A 16,156-nucleotide genomic window follows, 5' to 3' on the forward strand; every position below is an offset into this window, starting at 1 on the left:
CCCCTTCGAGAATGCCGAGTATTCTGTGGCATACAGCTGGCCCTTCCATTTACGGGCTAGTTTCTCTCCCTCCGCCCTATTCAGGTGTGTTTCTTGCAGATATGCTATCTGTGTTTGTCTCCTGTTCAGCTGTGCCCTCACTCTGTGCCTTTTGTGGACCGACCCCATACCTCTCACATTCCAGGTGCAGAACTTGTAATAGCTAGGTAATGACATTACACTTATTTTCTTGTCCCTCAGACATTGCCCACGCTCCCGGTAAATGTGTCAGCAAATAGTACATTTTATGTGCCATACTTGTGCGCAACTCCCCAACCTTGAGGTCCCCACCCCACAACTGGTTGGGACCAAACAATACTACCCAACAGGGGTATGAACTGAATGATATCATGCCTTCGCCTGGGGGGGCGTGTGCTCGACCGCTCTTTCTCTGCGGTTAACAGACAAAGGTCCTCCGTTGATTTTCCCCGTTATCAACATTTGTCCTGGTTCCTTTACCCCACCCTCCATACTATTTTACAGTGTCACATATACATCACCACTCCGTTTCCGCTCCGCCGTCTTTCACATGTCCTTTGCCATCTGCGCTGTTATGCGTGGAGACCGGTTCAGACTAGCGTCCGTGTCCGATGCTACCGTGCTTGAACTGTCTTGGCTGTTCGACACCGTATCGATGTTCTTGTCGTGCTCTGCCAGTGCAGTAGTCGTAAGCAACACCAAGTCCGCCGAGTTCCCACCTCCAGTCACCTGGGTTTGTCCATCCTGTGCTGATCTCGCTTCCGGGTCTCCATCCTGGGCCGAGGTGTTGCCCCCATGCGTGGACTGCTTTTGTTTCCGCGTGTCCGCGGAATTGTTTCTCGATCTGGGCATTGGTAGTGCCACCTCAATCCATTCCGACGCTTCCTCCGGGTCATCGAAAAAATGAGACTTTCCATCATGGATAATTTTTAGTCTTGCTGGGAAGAATAGTGCATATTTCACGTTGCGCTCTCTCAGAGCACGTTTCACTCCCCAGAATGACGCCCTGGCTTTCTGTACTGCTTGTGTAAAGTCCGGGTAGATCGAGATCGTCTGGTTGTCGTATTTTAACGCTCCGGTCTCTCTCGCTGTTTTCAAGATCGTGTCCCTGTCTTTGAAGTGTAGGAGGCGTGCTATTAACGGCCGTGGCAGCGCTCCAGGCCTTGGCGGTCTCGACGGCACTCTGTGCGCTCTTTCGACACTATACATCTGAGTGAGGTCCGCAGAGTCCACTATTGTCTTCAGCCAGTCTTCTACAAACCTGGTCGGGTTGGCCCCTTCACTTCACTCCGGCACGCCTAAGATGCGGACGTTGTTGCGGCGCGAGCGTCCCTCCGCATCATCCACTCTGTCTCTCAACCCCTTGAGCTGCTTCTCGAAGACCTCCAGCCGTGTGGAATGTTCCGTCTGTTGCGGAATGAGGTCTGTCAGGGCTATCTTATTCTCCGCAACTTTTTCTGCTAATTTCTTATGGTCGTCTTTCAGTAGGGAGAGGCTCGTCGACATCGTGCCGATTCTAGCTGCTAGTGCCTCTCTAGAGGCCCTTATTTCTGTCAGGATAAGGTCCAGCTTTGCATCCTGCGCACTCAACCCGGTTGGAGGGATTATTTTGTCGTTTGTGGATGCTATCTGGTCATCCGATCCAGTGGATCGCGCTGTTCCATTGGTGGTCGGGTCCTGCTGACGGAGTCTGTTTCGTCCCATCACGACCTTCAGTTTTCCACCTCACGGGCTACCTCTGGGTGTCGACTACTTTCCTTTCCGGGGGCAACTGGCTATTGTGGAGGGCAGTCGTACTTCCACGAGGGGCTCGTCACGCTGTGGGTGCGTTCCAACGGCGTGTCCGCCACCAGCGAGATCCACTATGTGTTCGCCTGGTCCGATCCCGGTCTGTTGCAGGCCTAAGAATATGAGTCCGTGACTGTTGCTGCAGTCCCAGAATGTTCTATATCAGGACGTGCGCCCCGCTCTACAGCGATTCCCAGTTGCTTTTCTCTGTTGTTTCCATTGTCGGGATAATAGCCCGAGGTTACAGCGTAATGTGCCCTAGATCCACCTCCACAGTGTCACCTACGTTGCATAGGCGGGGTGCGCCAGTGGTCCGTGGCGCAGTGTAGACCCCAAATAGTGCGGCAACCAGTGTGTCTCCGGGCCGTATGTGCTGCGGTAGTTCACTCTTCAGGCCGATAGGGGGCGCGCACTCTGACTGCCAGGCGTATCCGGGTTCTTATTGCTGACCAGTCCGCCACAGCCACTCCGTTCTGTATTGTGGGGGGCGCTCCGCGCGGCAGCCGTATATTGTGATTTTGGTGCTCACACTCCCTGGGCTCCCCTCACGATGTTCCAATTCGGCCAGGGACAGTTCCCACAAGACTCGGGCAATGTGACCCAGATGAACCACGCACACCAGGAGCGTGCCTTACAACCTTATCTCCACCGGTACGTCCGTGTCTGTAAGAGGACCCGTGGCGACCTAGCACGTGAGGTATCGCCGTCTGAGCGAGGTGTCGGCGTCTGGGTTGGGTGTCCTGGTTCCCGGGCACCGAAGGCTGGTCACCCGGACAGGTCCACAAACCCCGCCAGCAGGGGCCTCTGTAGGTGTGGGTTGGGAGGGGCCAGGGTGTCAGCAGCAGAACAACAGGCCACCTCTGTGTGACCCCCTTAAATCACAGCCGCATAGTATTGTCTCGTGTCCCAACTGGAGGGGCAGCAGTCTCGCCCACGAGCGTGTTAGGCCGCTTGCCCTTGCGTGCCCGGTCCTTATGTGCTATGACCTCCAAGGGGGGGAGAGCCTCCTCGTAGCGTCAGTGGCCCGGTGGGGGCTCGGTGCTACACCCCGTGCTGTGGTGCAAGTGATCTCCTGCCTCCCGCCGCCTGCATTAAAGGTCCTGGTACCTCAGGGGGGGTAGGAATGGTCCTGTGCGTTGCGGCGTGATGCATGGATAGCCCGGACCCGCTGCCGGCCCCACGCACCGTGCCCAGGGTAGCGTAGTATCGCTGCCTCCCAGGCAGCCCCTCGATGCCAGGCGGCTGGGTAGTGTCCGTGTGCGTGGCTCCCCGCCCGCCGCTGCTCCTCCACTTCCGGGCCGCCCGCAGCCCCACCTTGGGCCGGGGACTATTGCTGGACGCCAGGCCTCACCCCCGGCTCCTGGACCCGATCAAACAGTCCTCTCCGATTTGTAACCGCTGTGCTGCCGCCGAAGTGCCGCCCCTCCACACAGGTCCCACTCCACGGTGTCTCGGGTGCGTACGAGCTCCCCGCAGGGATCGCTGCCACGTCAGGCAGCCCGGGCCGTCAGAGTGTCATGGCCGCTCTTCTCCAGTGCGACGGTGGTCGCCAGGGCGTTGATTGCTATTCTTGGGGCATCCGATCACTAAACCTGTGCCGCTCTCCGCATGGCGCTGTCCCACAGCCGCCCGCCGCACTCCGGTGCATGCATCCCCCAGCGGGTCCTCCAGTGGGCAGGAGTGTCCCAGTCGCACTCGGAGCAACAATACTTCCGGTCCGCCTCTGAATGGACTGTGGGCCGCGGCTTCCTCTCTGTCGGCAGGCCTGCACGGGCCCCGTCACTGCACCAGCCCGGACGCCGCAGCGTGTGGCTCCCAGCCGTCGGAAGACCTCCAGGCGCAGTCGTCAGCGGCACCACAGGATGAGGGTACGGGTTAGGGGTCAGACACCCAGTTCACAGGATATTTCCCAGGATTTTAGGGGATTTACAGACGGAGCGAGCTCAGCTCACGTCTGCCATGCTCGGCTGCTGGCCACGTCCCCCCCCCCAAATGTGGCTCTTCTAATGGATGAAAGCTATTACCTCTACCGCATGAGGGTTTGGGAATAATTGCAGACTTGGTCTCTACTGAATTAGATGAATATAATTATACAAGTAAAATGATTAGTACTACAACTATTAATGTACTTGGTGTTATGTGCCAATGTCTACTAATTTTAGAATTGGCATCTATTACTTCTCTGAAACCATTAGGTGGAACTTAGCAGCAGCAGAGTCTTCTCTTTTGAATTTCCACCTCTGCAAATGGCAAAACCAAAGTCTAAATAATTTGTAAAAAGATTATGTACAAGGTCTGCTTGAGTCTCCCTTAGCCCTACCCGTGTTCTTTTAAAGGATAACCTTATACCCCTACAGCTGCCCCGGGCCTTGGTACTGTTTTTCTTCACCCACCATTCTATGTAAATGTTGCTAATAAATGCACAGTTGAAAGTTACTTATAGTCACATCCAGAATAAAATGTATTCCCAATTGTAATTCAAAACACATGTTCAGTTCAAGAAGCTTCCACTGGATCTGCACTGTTATCCTAGTATTCCCAGAGCTTTCTTTCTCTGTCGCTTGTGGCAAAGTAAGTCCATTCAGGGGATGAGTGCCTCTGACAGGGTACTCTAGCTTGTTTGAATCTACTTAGAGCAATCCCTTCACTTCCTTTCTCACTCAAATCAGAATCCTCACTGTCCTTCTGAATAGTCTGGAGCCTACCTTCTCCTCGCAGATTCAGTCTCTGTCTCGCCTGCCTTCCCGGCCAACATTCCCTGCTGCCACTCACAGTTCCACTGCACTAGGCCCTTCATCACGGTCTGAGTCTAACTCAGTTGTCACTACAGGACAGGAGGCTCCTACTTCTGCTCCAACTACCGACTTCTCAGGACCCCCCCTCAGGCTGAACAAGTGCTGCTTCAGGCTTTTGCTGGTCCCCACAGCTTGAATAACCTCCCCCTTGATATCTCGGCCACAAACTGGATCTTCTGGGAGAGGTGCTGTTACATTATCAAGGGCACGCAGAACTCGGCGAGTGCGGTCAGCATGCACCCAGTTGGGGAGACCTCCTCACTTCAAAGCAGTTGTTGTGACCAGAATCACCAGGAAACAACCACACCAGCGGGGTTCCAAACAACTCTTTCATACATGTTTCTTCACCAAGACCCAGTAATCAGGACTAAGGTCATGTCACTGCTCCTGATGAGATGGGGATGTGGTGGTTTCAGCCTTATATGAGACAGAACTCACCATGTCAGCCAGTTCTTTGCAGTAATCAAGTATCATGTCATCAATAATGTTCACAAATGCATTTGTAGGTACAGCTGGCAATCTCATAGCTCTGCCCATGATGACCTCATGGGAGACAATCCTGTCCTTTGATCAGGCATGCTGCGAAGACTCATCATGACAAGAGGCAAAGCATCAGGCCACTTCAGGCATAGAAGCACACACTTTGGCAATTCTGAATTTCAATGTTCCATTGAACTGTTCCACTGGACCTGAAGCCTCAGGTCTATAGGTGCAATGCAGTCCCTGCTTAACATGTAAAGCTGCACACAACATTTTCAAGATTTTGTTGTGGAAATGTGTTCCCCGGTCTGATTCCAGAGAAGTCAAACCTAGATATTAACTCCTTCAAACCAACTTTGCTACTGTGAGACTGTCATGCCTCAACCCAGCGTGAAAAGATGCACACAACAACCAAGACATATCTCAAACCATTGCATACGGTCATTTCAATGACATCCAACTGCATTCTGTTGAAGGGACCACCTGATCTTCCTATGTGGCTCAATGTTACTGCAGTTCTTTTCCCTACATTGTTCTGTTTATATGCAACACATCTGTGACACAATGCTTCAGCCATCAATTTAAAACTAGGATTAAACATGGTATGTCTAAACAATCTGACCATGACAACTCTCCCTACATGACTAGGACCATGATAATGCCTGCCCATTGGTGGCAACACATGTCTTCCATTTCCTGAAACCCAAATATCATTTTCCTCTCTCTTGACACAACCTGCCTTAATCCAAATCTGCTGTCTGCCTCTGACACTTCTTCCTGAAGCCTCTTGACCGCCTCCTACATATCAGCAGTTGTTACAAAAGGATGTAGTTGGCCTAATCTGTTCCTTCATTCATGTACTCACCATTAAAGGAGCAATCGTTATGGGCACAATACTTTGCAATCTCATCAGCATATCTGTTGCCAACTGTCACATAATCATTCCCCTTACAATGAGCAGCACATTTTACTACAACTTGAGCAGGTAGTTGCAGTGCCTCAAGAATCTTTCTCACATGTTCTCCGTTTCAGATGGGAAACTCTAAACAAGTCATAGACCCCCTCTGGGAACATAACTCCAAAATCTGGATCACACCAAAGCCATATCAGTGAAAATGGTCACTCTCTGCTGGTCTGAGACACTTAAAGGTACCCCTACATCCTCAGCCCTCAGGCTTTGGGGAGCTCAACCCATGGTACCCTGACCTCCCTCTTCCCTCTAACTTACCTGGCCAGCCATGGGTCACCTTCAGCCAGCATTCTGGTCCGAGCCTGCAGCCACTTTGTGCGATGACAACCTCCATTGAAACCCATTGGGTGCCCAACGCTGATTGTGCATCCTGCACCTGGTCTTGTAAGAGCAATTAATATCAAGTGCTTGTGCAAATACTCCTTGGAGCCATGAAGCTTCAACTACCCCTGAAACAGTACAGACTGCATAGGCACCTCTCAAATTTCCTCCATGGTTTCGCAAACATGAGCCATCCACAAACAATGCAAAACCAGATTCAGGTATTGCCTTATCTTGTATGTCTGGTCTTGGCTTGGTGCACAATCTAGTAACATCGAGACATCCACGCTCCACTTCTCCATCATCACTGTCACTCTCATTTATTTATTTAAAAATGTATAAAGCGCACAGCTACACAACAGGGTTTCTCAGCGCTAAACAGGGCAAGCGACATTGCAGATAACTGAAACAGAGGGATTAAACTCGGTTATAAAAAAGGTTTTTTGCTTTCTACGGAAAGCCAAAAGAGACTGACCGGTCCTAAGTTCCAAAGGGAATGCCACAGTTTAGGTCCACGGTAGGAGAACGAGCAGCCTCTCATATGGGCCAGCCGCACTCTGGGAACAGAAAAAAGACAGTGGCTGGCCGATCTCAGCTGATGGGTAGGTAAGTAAGATTTGACCAGGCTTTGTATATCCGAGGGAGCCAAGCAATGCTTAGCTTGAAACATATAACATAGATACTTGAACTCGATGCGTTTGTTTACATTAAATCAATTAAGTTAATGGAGCAAAGGAGAAATAGAGGCTTGTCGAGGCAACTGAAAAAGCCGGCGAACGGCTGCGTTTTGAATGAGCTGTAAACTGCGAATGGCGGCCTTATCAACAAACCAAGGGTACCCAAACCTACACCACGTGTACCATGAAGGAACTGAAGCAAATTCACCGACAAGCAACTTAACTCTACCCTCACCCGAAACTGCCACACCTGGACTGCTCATACCAGGTCAGGCATCTGTTTGTCAAGTGTGAGTATGTGTCAACAATATCGCTACAGAATGTGGCGCATACACCTTTGGAGGATGACTCATAACAAATCCTTCCTACCTTTCAATGCTGAAACCATCAGCAGCCACGGATTTGAGACACTGGGGCAATGCTGTAGCAGAAAAATAGGCAACAGGTCTAGAGGCATTTCCATGTGTCTGTGCAAGCTCTGAGAGAGCACAGCCTTCCCTCTCACTGCAGAAATGCAACAATGCTTTATTGTAATCAGGCATTTGCAGTGCCGGGGCATGGCAGAGAATTTCTCTTAACTCTAGGAAGGCAACCAAACAATTATTATCCCAGGGTACCAGATCTGACACATCCTATGTTTAAGCCTCTGTAAAGGCATGGCCACTAGGGAAATATGGGTATCCACTGGCGACAGTATCCCACCATTCCCAAGAACATTCTGACTTCTTTCTGTGTTACTGGCAGTTTCATTTGCAGATTTGCCCTTCTCAATGTGATGTCCGAGATACAGGACTTCTTTCAAAAAGTATTGCAACTTGCTAGGAGACACCTTGGGCCTCATTTATGAGGAGTGACGCATCGCTGCGTGAAAGCAGTGATGCGTCACTTCTCAGTGCGCCCTCCTTGCGACATGATGGATGCGTCATATTTACTGTATGACGCATCATGTCGCAAGGAGTTACAGATACTTCACTATTTCTGACATTTCTGTAAGCGCAAAAGTGACATATTGCTGGAGTTAGTCACAAAAGTGACGCAACTCCAGCAATGTGTCCTTTCACATGGGGCAAACCCCATGTGAAAGGGCCTGCGCCAGTCTTACGCCTGCTGTGAGGCAGGCATAAGATATTGACGCATTTGCATCCTAGAAGTGACGCAGTGAAATCTCATAGATTTCACTGCTTCACTTCTACGAGGCTTACTTGCGTGGGAACGCCCCCCTGCTTAAATTATACCTGGCACAGGTATAATGTAACGCAGGGGTTTACAAAGTGACGCATCTGTTTAGATGCGTCACTTTGTAAATAGGGCGCAACAGGGGGCATGTTTTACGCCACCGATGTATCACAAAAGGTGACGCAACGGAAGCACAAAAATGTCTTAAGGCGTCATAAATAAGGCCCTCATGTCCATTTTCAACAAAGTGGTTCAACTGAGCAATAGTGTCAGTCTTGCAGGCCTCTTGAGTATTTGACACAACCAAAAGGTCATCAATAATTCAGCAAGGCAGAGTTACAGGGCATAACCAAGGACTCCAGGGGCCATATTACCAAGGGCCGTATCGCCGCTTTAGCTGGATTTTTTCCCGCTAAAGCGGCGAAAAAACTATCACCCTATTAGCAAGCTGTCGCTAACTACTGTTAGCGACAGTTTCCGCGCGTAAGCAACCTAAAAAATTATCGCAATGCACGGAAGCGAGAAATATCGCTAATGATATGCGAGGTAGGTGTACCCTCGCTAAATTTCACCAAAAATGTCGCTAAAACGCTATCGCACTATTACCAACTATTGCCTGGACATGCTTAGCAACAAAAAAATTCCCGCTAAGGCCCTTAGCTGGAGATAAATAAGAACTGCTAAAACCAGTTCTAAAAATGCAAACTGGAGATAAAAAGACCATATAAAAGGAGACCTAGCCCAGCCCAGCCCTACCACAAAGCTGAGGACCTGCAGACGCCATGGAGGCAGTAATCATACAGCTTGGAGTCCTACAAAGGCCACAGCCCCCACGGCCACCACCACCTCCGCCTCCTGGACCACCACCAAGGCAGCGCCAAAGACGACGGCGGCCAATGCGCACTCGACTTGTCCTTGGATATCTACAACCATAGGATTTCATAGCCCACTACAGGCTCAAACGGACATCCATTGACTATATACTGAACCACATAGGCCACAGGCTCACACCACCAACCCAGCGGATACCCAATATCCCCCCCGCAAACAAAGCTACTGGCTGTGCTGCATTTCCTGGCCTCAGGGACATTTCAACCCACAACATCCAGAGTGGGTGGAGTCTCACAGGCAGCCTTTTCAAGATTCCTCCCAATTGTGTTGGATGGCATAATCAGCCTGATACCCCAGGAACTACACTTCCCCAATACTGTGTGTGAACAGCTCCTGGTCAAGCAGGGTTTCCACGCCATAGCTGGATTCCCACAAGTACTAGGTGCAATAGACTGCACACATATCCGATTAGTGCCACCTGCGGACAGTGCACACATATATAGAAACCGTAAGCACACTCACTCAATGAATGTGCATGCAATAGTGGACCGCCGTGGAATGTTCACAAATGTCATTGCAAAGTTCCCAGGGAGTGTGCATGATTCGTATATTTTCCAGCAGTCAGTCATCAACCAGCGCTTCCAGGATGGAACATATGGGAATGCAGTCCTAGTTGGTAAGTAGCAATCCAACATACCACTTGCATCAGCAGCACATACATGCAAAACAGAAATGTTCCAATCTCAATGTCACTATATCACATAAAAGATGTCAAACAACATCACCCCACACCAGACACATTAACACCAGGAACTGTGGGCACTGGAGCCAGATACATAGACCAAAATCACAGCAAGTTGTACACCCCTGTCCCCCTCCCCAAAGTTGCAAGATGTGTGAAACATGCATATGTGACGGAGAAACATCACTCACAAACAAACTTGCAACACAACTCCCACTGTGCATGTCCTGTGCTGGACAGGCATGATGAATACCACAGGAGAGACTGACATGTTGCCATTTAGTGTGCAAGTGTAGTACTGCTCCATGTCACTTACCGTCAGTGACCCAGTAGCACACTACAATGTGTGCTAAATTGCAAAGGCTGTATGGAGGACGCCGACACATGCGAGGCAGATGCACACCACCTGGTATACCTCTAGGTATATGGAGACTGACCCTCAAATATGGAGCTGATAACATTGTTATTTTCCTTGTTCACAACATAACACAGTAATACTGCAATCTACGGCAGTACATTCTTAAAAAACAAGAGACGTCAGTGGATAATAAAGCACGGGCATGCACAAAAACAAAACGTTCATACCTCATAATATTACTTGCATTCTAACATAGGTGTCGCATCAACCACGGTTTCCAATTAACAATGGAAATTACTCACTCGTAGAAGAATGTATGTTGACACTTACAGGTGCTGGAGGAGAAAGGAAACTCACCAGTGGACCCCAAATGTACTTGGGCTTAGATGTCATCGGCAGTTCTTCCGCATAAGTTGACAGGGTCCCTACAGTAATCCAAGTCTTCCAGCCAGCACTCTATACCTGGCTTCGCCCTACTATCCCATGTAAATAAGATGTGGCATTTATCCAGTCTGAGAGCAATTCTGACCAACCTTCCCACCGTCCCCTTAATGTGCAGAGTATGATGAAGTAGACAAACCAGAGGCGTACACGGCAACTGCAAACCCATCATGGTTTGCAAGTATCTCAATACTTCCTCCCAGTATTGATGACTAGGATTTCAGGCCCAGGACAAATTAATAAAGACTGCCCTGGATTGTTTACAGCGCTTGCAAAGATCATTTCCCCTGAGACCTATTCTACGGAGCTCAACGGGTGTGTGGCATGTCTGGTGCACAAATTGTAAATGAATGATCTGAAAGTTGCCATTGGAGGTGAGGCAACTCATCAGCTGCCACACTTTGCTGTTGCTAGCGCCTCTGGGCTCGTTTTTTCCCACGCTGCCTCCCGTGCGGCCCCGCACACCGGATCCCATTGGCTGTCCTCGCCTCCCGCCTCCCAGCTGACCCCTCCTCCCCTTATTTGGCGGCCGCTGCGCGGTGGAGACAGCGAGCCTTGACCCTTGGGTAGGTCGGTTACCCACTGCTGCAGCTCCGCCGGCCCTGTCCGCTCTTCCAGCTTTGCCCCTTCCTCAGATCCATGCTGATTCACCTGCATTATCGCCGCCTGGCCCCCTTTACTGCCTGTGCCCCTTGCCTTCTGTGTCCCCGTGTGCCTGCCCACATCCCTTCTTATTTTGTACCCTGTGTGAGTGTTGACTGGTTTAACTTTTCATACACGTTTGCTCCTCTGCCGACGCAACAAGGTAAGCCCGTCTGCCCCAGTCCGCGCCTGGACCACGCCCAGCGCCAGAACCCCTGGCCCTCAAAGACACCAGCCCACCTGTCTGAACTACGGCGCCGCCACCCTCCATGCACTCAACGCCGGCTGGAACCCCAAGCCAGCCCGAAACGCACCCACAGACCCTTCACCTGCCAAGCCTGCAAGTTCACCTGCCTCCGGACCAGCACCGAACCCGCCAGGCCAGGCACCAGCAACAACCACCTCAAGTGCATCCTGCTCAACATCCCCTCCGTCCACAGGCACACCGTCGAACTCTGGAACCTCCTCGACACAACATCACCAGATGTCGCCTTCCTCACAGAAACCTGGATGAACGCCTCCTCAGCCCCCGACATCGCCATTGCCATTCTGGATGGCTACAAGATCACCCGGAGGGACCACATCAACCAAACCGGAGGAGCCATCGCCATTGTCCACAGAAACACCATTCGCATCACCACCAACTCTGAAGACACCCTCACCGCCGCAGAGCACCTTCACTTCCAGATACACACCGACCCCAAGACCACCCTCAGAGGCACTCTCATCTCCAGACCCCTGAGACCACGCACACAATTCAGCGAACCCATCGCAGACTTTGTCAGCCCTCACGCCCTCATCCCCTCAGACTGCATCCTCCTTGGGGACCTCAACTTCCACCTGAAGAACAACAATGACAACAACACCACCACCCTGCTGGACAACCTCGCCAACCTCGTACGCAAGCAACTGGTGAACACCCCCACCCACTATGCCGGCCACACGCTTGACCCTGTCTTCTCCTCCAGCAAGCACATCTCCTTCAGCCACTCCACCGGACTACACTGGACAGATCACAGCTGCGTCCACTGCAACTTCAGGAGAACCACGACCCACCACCACCTGCTACAGGTTCCCCATAGAAGCTGGAGCAAGATCACCGCCGACCAGCTCACCACCTCCCTTAGCCAGAATCCTCCCACCAACACGACGGACCCCAACGAAGCTGCCTGCAACCTCACACAGTGGCTCACCAACTGCGCCAATGACCTTGCACTGCTGAAGTATCCTCCCAGCAGACCCGGCAGCAAGAAAGCCTCGTGGTTCACCAACGACCTCAAAAACTCCACGAAAACCTGCCGCACCCTCGATAAAGCCTGGCGCCACAACCAGTCAACAGGAAACATGACAGCCCTCAAGAACGCCGTCCGCGAACAACACCAGCTGATGTGTTGTATTAGTGTTGTATTTTGTTAAGCGCATGGCTGCACACGCGACGGGGCGTCCCGGCGCTGCACTCATACCGCTGAGGAACCGTTCCTGGCTTTTCCATGTGAAATGTCCACTCCTGGGCACCCCCAAGGTGAAGCCAGGCATCCAAGCGCTGCTGGGGCCGTTGTGGAGACTAAGCAAGCTATTGCCCAGAGTCACAGAGTGGGACCCATGATTAGACTACGCACCGAGGCGAGAATTATCAGGTTTGGGGAGATTGAGTCCAAGAGCCGCTGAGGCGGGAATTGAACCCTGGTCCCGGGCCAGACCTCTGCATCAGGGTCTGCCACTCTAACCATTGAGCCACGCTTCTCCACTGATCCGTACCACCAAAAGGACAACATTCAGAGAACGACTAGACAACAACACCCACAACAGCAAGGAGCTCTTCAGCATCGTCAAAGAGCTCTCCAACCCTAGCGCCTGCAACAACGACATCACACCCTCGCAAGACCTCTGCGACTCACTCGCCTCGTTCTTCCATCGCAAGATCGCCGACATACACAACAGCTTCAGCGCACAGACCACGCAGCCAACCACCGAACCAGCGCCACCCACCACCACCCTCTGCACCTGGACCTCAGTCAGCACCGAAGACACCACCCGCATGATGAACACCATCCACTCCGGCTCTCCAACCGACCCCTGTCCACAACACATCTTTAACAAAGCCGACTCCATCATCGCACCCCAACTCCGGGACATCATTAACAGCTCCTTCGCATCCGCCACCTTCCCGGAGAGCTGGAAACATGCGGAGCTCAGCGCCCTCCTCAAGAAACCCATCGCGGAGCCCACGGGCCTCAAGAACTTCCGCCCCATTTTGCTCCTCCCTTTTCCTGCCAAAGTCATTGAGAAGACTGTCAACAAACAACTCTCCGCCTTCCTTAAGACAAACGGATCCCTCGACCCCTCGCAGTCCGGTTTCCGAGCAAACCACAGCACAGACACCACCCTCATCGCAGCTACTGACGACATCAGGTCCCTGCTTGATAACGGGGAAACAGCTGCCCTCATCCTCCTGAACCTATCAGCAGCCTTCGACACCGTATGCCACCGCACACTGATAAAGCGCCTCAGCAACACCGGAATCCAAGGGACGGCCTTGGAGTGGATCATCTTGTTCCTCGCCCGAAGAACACAGAGAGTCCGCCTCCCCCCCTTCCGATCCATGGCCACCGAAGTCATCTGCGGCGTTCCTCAAGGATCCTCACTCAACCCACCCTCTTCAATGTCTACATGAGCCCCCTCGCAGCCATCGCACGCCAACACAACCTAAACATCATCTCCTACGCTGACGACACCCAGCTGATCCTCTCCCTCACCAACGACCACGCCAATGCCAGAGCCAGCCTCCAGGAAGGAATGAAAGACGTTGCGGAATGGATAAAGCTCAGCCGTCTGAAACTGAACTCAGACAAGACGGAAGTCCTCATCCTGGGACCATCCCCCTCTGCCTAGGACGACTCCAGGTGGACCCCTGCACTGGGCACCGCCCCCAAGCCCACAGACCATGCACGCAATCTGGGCTTCATCCTGGACTCCTCCCTCACGATGACCAAGCAAGTCAACGCCGTCTTGTCATCCTGTTTCAACACCCTTTCGCATGATCCAAAAGATCTTCCGGTGGATCCCCACCAAAACCAGGAAGACGGTCACCCAGGCCCTGGTCACCAGCCGACTGGACTACGGGAACACCCTCTACGCTGGAACCACAGCCAAACTCCTGAAAAAATTCATGCGCATACAGAACGCTTCTGCACGACTCATCCTGGACATCCCCCGTCACAGCCACATCTCTGCCCATCTGAGAGACCTGCACTGGCTACCCGTCAGCAAGAGGATCACGTTCAGACTCCTCACCCACGCACACAAGGCTCTCCACCACATGGGCCCCAAATACCTCAACAGCCATCTCACATTCTACACACCCACCCGCCAGCTCCAATCTGCCAGCCTGGCCCTTGCCACCGTCCCACGAAATCGCAGAGCCACCGCCGGAGGAAGATCCTTCTCCTACCTGGCGGCCAAGACATGGAACTCCCTCCCCACCCACCTACTGCTGACACAGAACCATCTCTCCTTCAGGAAACAACTCAATGCCTGGCTGTTAGAGCAGTAGCAGCTCCCCCTCTTCCCAGCGCCTTGAGACACTAACGGGTGAGTAGCGCGCTCTACAAATTTGTTTGATTGACTTTCACCCACTCCTCCTCATATATAGGACGATACAATACGGTATTCCATTTGTGTAAGCCTTTGTCTGGTCCCCTGCCCGTCTCCTCCTGCACCGCCTTCTAAAGGTAGGTAATTCTTTACTTCACTGTGGGTAAGAGTAGGAGCAACTGCAGGGCCTGTAGTGTTGGTGGTTCTGCGGGTAAGTTTGGGTATTGATCACGTATAGGCCGCTGTAGGCAAAAGCAGGAATAGTGAAAAAGGGGAGAGGGCGTATGTATATAGCCTAAGTCATTGTCTGTCATGTAGTGCCCTTCAGGATATAAGTCCCCCATCTGCACAATGCAAACCTCCCGGAGAGACTGCAAAGGACCCTTCTCCTGTGTAACGGACAGTGCTGCGTGACATGGCAGGGGGAGTGCAGGTGCATATGATGGTACTTTGTTATTCCGCTTACCAATCGCTTGACACGCTGCTATAGTGGTGTCTATTGTGTTCATTCCTGTTTTTCAGGTATGTCTGTTCACATGTGTAAGTACACTCCCTAGTGGGGTAGGACATGCATCCCCGTCTACTACGGCTACATGAGGCGTAAAGGCATGTGGTTGTACCCAGTAGTATGCATACTGTGTTTGGCCACAAAGGTAGTAGACATACAAATGTAGCGAACGTGAAACGCGCTGCGAGGCCCCCGGGTATGTACGTGCTATATAAATATAATTTTTCATTTCATTTCACCCTTCTCATATGGCAATGTCAGTGTTTGCCAGATAACTTTTTGGCTGTCCTGTGCCCCAGATCAGCCTCAGCAGCAAAGGTTTGAGAAATTGAACATATTGTTGAGTCCATTTAATGTGTATAGTTGTCACCAAATAGAGAAAGCGGGGGAGTACCACCATCTTAATCACAGCAATATGATCCGCCAGGGAGAGAGGCAGGTGCGTCCACCTGTCCACCTATTGCTGTAATACATCATGTGCGGATCCAAAGTTTTACATGACCACAATCTCAGGGTCACGATGCACCCACACACCCAGATAGCTCAGTTGTCCATTCTAGCGGGTACTCCAAAGATGACTGGGATGTCATCGTAGTTAGTGGTATAATAAATGATTTGTCCCAGGCAATCGTGAGACTGGAGAAGAACCCAAACTGGACAGATTCACAAAGGACAGGGAACAAGTACTGCTGGGTTTCCCTAACAAAGAGGACCAGATTGTCAGCGTACATTGATATGCTGACCCATTGGTTGTTAAAGTTAAGTGCAGGTGCACTGTGGGTGTGACGAATTTTACATGCTAGCGGTTCAAGGAC

Source organism: Lissotriton helveticus, chromosome 9 (assembly GCF_964261635.1).
Source record: "Lissotriton helveticus chromosome 9, aLisHel1.1, whole genome shotgun sequence".
Taxonomy (NCBI): domain Eukaryota; kingdom Metazoa; phylum Chordata; class Amphibia; order Caudata; family Salamandridae; genus Lissotriton; species Lissotriton helveticus.